General features: G+C 36.3%; 1 pseudogene; it reads right to left on the reverse strand.

Annotated features, from left to right (window-relative positions):
• Nucleotides 1-299: 299 nt before the first annotated feature.
• On the reverse strand, nucleotides 300-993 carry LOC122903499 (annotated as a pseudogene).
• Between the last annotated feature and the right edge of the window lie 3,241 nt (nucleotides 994-4,234).

The raw sequence follows: 4,234 nt of genomic DNA on the forward strand, positions 1-4,234 counted from the left end.
AGCTCATTTGATTTTTGTTCTATAAAAAGCAAAGTCACTTGAGATTATTTTCAAGTTTCTTTTTCCTTATAACTTGGTGGGGGGAAGAAAAGAAAATAAAAAACCTCATACAACATTTGGAGTTTGCCTCTATGTATTTTTTTTATTTAACAGTTTATTATAATTTATAAGTGTCATTTTAAAAACATCATCAAACGATGCAGAAATAATATGCAAAAAGTCTGTAAAACAAAACATACTTTAAACATGTTTAAGTAGGGGGATTCTCTGAAATTCCGGACTTTTCAATCCCTTTGTTATTAGGCTATGGAAGCCAAGCAATGCTTAACTTCAATGGGAGTAAGCCTCCTGGATCTGGCATTGCAGATTCCCACCTCTGTGCTGTCTTCTGTCATTTGCCCTTAGAACTTTCCTTTAGGATTAATCTGGCTGTATGATTAGCATCTTCAAGTTCCAGGTCTTCATTATATCTTTTCTAGAGGAAAGTCTTCCCATTGACATAGTTCTTTCCCACTGCTGTGGCTTTCCAGGCAAAGTAAGCTCCAGATAGCTCTGGCTGAAATAAATATGTTTGCCCCTCATTCCAACCACAAATTAGTACAGAAACTCCAAATGGATGAACGCTACCTTAGTGTATTCTTACATCACAGAAGCCACTCTCTGTACCAGCTGAGCTGTGGGAACGGGTTCTTGGTAAATGAGATAGTGTTGCTGAGCTAGTTTTCGAGTTCTGTATATGAGCACTCTGTCATCTGGGCCCATGCTACTGTACACCAAACCTATATGGCTGGCAATTGGTTCCATGTTGTGTATACTTTACTCATCTTACAGAGTGGAATTCTGTTTCTTCCCAGTTGCTAATACCACACCATTTGCAGCTTTAATTCCCGGCGAAGGAGCTCCTCCACCTACACCAGCCAAAACATTTTCAGTCTGGACAGGTGTACCAGACAGGCTGAATGTAGTCTGAGAAAAGCTGTAACTGCACTCCATCTTTACCTGGAGTGCCCCGGAGTTTGCTTTTAAAGAGCCTTGTATCAAATTGCATCTTGATCACATTGGATCTTCAAGTGCCCTAGAAGGATCCATTGGCCAATAACTATATGAAAATTTGATGTTCAGAGTCATAAAGAATTTTGGAATTTCATTCACTGTAATTTTTTCATATACTGAGAACGTGTCAGATACTGTGGTAGGTGCTAATGGGAAAACACAATTCAAGCACTCCTCAAAGTTTGTCCTAGTGTTCACCATAGGGAAGACAAACACGTGCATTATTAAGCTATGCCCTTAATGTTAGAAAGAATGAAAATATGCAGTCCATTACTAAAAACACTACCACTGGACAATAAGGTATGCAAAGTGCCCAGGAGCTGGTGCAGAATATAGATGTATGCTTGCCATTCCCTCTCAGGGACAGTTTGTTTCCTGTGGACGTTGAGGATCACTTACCTCTCTGAGCACTCCTCTCCTTGTCCTCTGAAATCTCCTTGCACTTTGTTCGCACCGAGGTTGAGCCTTCCTCCACTATGTTTTGGCCTGTGTAATCTATCTACCAATGACCTGAGGAAAAGGGAACAGACTTCCAGATTCCTCTGGAAAGAACACAAAGGAAAATTGCCCTTACTGGTCTAGCTTCCATGAAAATAATTTATAACACAAATCAAGCCCTTTCCTGCTGAGATTGGTTATCCCCATTACAGAACTCCTCTGTTATTATACTACAACAATATCTTTCTCTTTTGTCTGCATTAGCAAGCTAAACAGAGAGCAAGCAAAGAACTCAATTTTCCTAGTTATATATGGCCCAGGACCTTGGAAATTGATGCGTATGTGAGCCTTTCCCCAAAAAGTAAGGAAAGAGTATCAGAAAATCCCATTTTTCATAATAATATCAACTTTTGGTGCTACTCATGTCAACCCTAATAAACGGTAAATCAAGCTGAAGTTATTTACCCCAAACCAGGGCTAACAATCTGCTGGCCCTAGTCCAGAGAGCCATACTGATTCATTTCAGCCTATGGTGATTCTAACTGATTGCTAATAAGATATAACAGTTGATAAACATTTTAAATACTGCTTGTGGATCACCTTAAGAACACAATTTTTGGAAGATAGTTCTCCAAAGAATTAACAGGAAAGAAAAAATGAAACCAAGCTTTACTAAAATAAACTAAATTCTATTGCTAGAAATTTAAATTTAGTTTATTGTAGATACTAATAAAAGATCTCATTTACCCCATTTTCTATGGAAAACTGTAAAGCAATTCTGTTGGCACTAGGTAACTAACCCACTGAGGCCATGAAAATCTTTCTAGGCCTCTACTTTCTTTACACAGTGGAGAAATCTAATGCATTTGGAAAACAAAATGGAATCCAACTCTCAGTAATAAAACTAATTCCTCTTTAATTGTTGAAAGCTCTATCTCTTCAAAATCCAAATGAGTCTTAAAAGTTGATCAATAAGGCATAAAAAGCTCCAAGTACATAAATTAACTGAACATCTATTGTGGAAACTCTTTCTTAAAGTGAAAATAACAAAAGCAGCTCACAGATTTTAATAAAAGTAGATTACTTCCACCTATAAAGAATCTGGTTTTCCTCTGAACTCATCCACGTCATTAAAAATTTGTTAGATATCTTGTGTTATATTTAGTACCATATGCATATATGGAGGTGAAGGGGGAAAAAAAGAAACTGATTTTACGGTGAAAGGGATCCAGAGGGAAGAAAGTAATAAAACACTCCATCTTACCAAATAATATTAATTTCATCTCCTCTGGTTCAGAATCATCCATTTCCGGTAATTATGAAAATAAATCAAAGTTCATCTCCCTTTCAAGGTATCTTTTCCTTCCCAAGATGGTATCTGGGCGCAAAGCAAAGCTGGCCACCCCTCATGACATTGAAAAAGGGATTTGGTGCTCTACTTCCCTTTTGGTGTTTCATCCTACTAGCCTGTAAGGAGCAAATAGCCTCTGTCGTCACTGGTTCATGCTAAAGTGGTTGCAGTTTAATTTGCCTATTCTGTTCCCTCCTTAGGGAAAGGAACTGTAATTTCTCTCAGGAAACTTGTCCACCCACCTGCTCTCCAGGATCTCCTTCTTTTCTCTTTGGTGTTAAAAATCTCCCATGGTCTGGCCCTGATGCCCGTTTAATCCCCAACATTAATATCGTCCTTCTGCACTCCTCAACTGGAGATATGTGGCATTTTTCAAATCCTTTCCATCACATGTGAAAGAAGGATACTCATAGAATTATTTTTGGTCCCTCTTTACCTAAATATCCTATGCAACAATTTCTGTTCTGGGATGAGCAGGTATTCAAAGAAACTATATTCAGAATTACAGTTGAGCAATGTACAACTCCAGAAATGCAACTGAGATGGACTATAACTTTACTAATACCCCTAAATTTGTGTAATGCTCACAAGTACATGGTGACTTATAGTGACAGTCTTATTCCCAGAGTTCCCAAGAGGAAAGGAGGCACAAAACTCCATAATTTTGGTTTCTATCTCAATTATATATTGTCTTCATTTCTCCCATCTTTCTATAACTAGGACCAAGGCTAAAGAGAGCTGCCTGGGATATATCTCTTTCCCCTGGTTCTTTAAGGTTTCTATACTTTCATACCACCAGAACAACAAAAAAAAATTTTCCCCTGCTGTTTGGATAAGAACATTTTTTACATGTCTTATAATCTCCATACACTATCCTTTATAAGGCTCTAAGATCTCCAAATATATATATATATATATATATATATATGAAACTATATTTACATATATATATGAAACTATATTTACAGTTATATCTAGGCAAACTTCTGAGACTTTGAACACTATTTTCTTTCTCAACAAAGTTTGTTTTTTAATACTATTTTTCCTTAACTTAAAATTACTTTTGAAACTAAAGCAGGAATTATTACTTCTTTGTTTTCTCTGAGTAGTCCACAGTTTCCAAAGATAGTGGAATCACAAGGCAGAATGATTGATGGGATATAAAAAATAAATAAAGTAAATTTTTTTAACATTTATTATACTGGACTTTAAACTTCTTGAGGATAGTATTTATGATAAATTTGTTTTGGTGTTAACCTGAGTATATATATTGATTAAACCTGGATTAGTGTTTAAGGAATTAAAGAAACATGTTTTTTCTTAACCTAATCTAGATTCTGATCTTAATAAAGACTGAATATAGAAAGAATACTTTTCTCAGTTAAATGCTGT

Source organism: Neovison vison, chromosome 3 (genome assembly GCF_020171115.1).
Source record: "Neovison vison isolate M4711 chromosome 3, ASM_NN_V1, whole genome shotgun sequence".
Lineage (NCBI taxonomy): Eukaryota > Metazoa > Chordata > Mammalia > Carnivora > Mustelidae > Neogale > Neogale vison.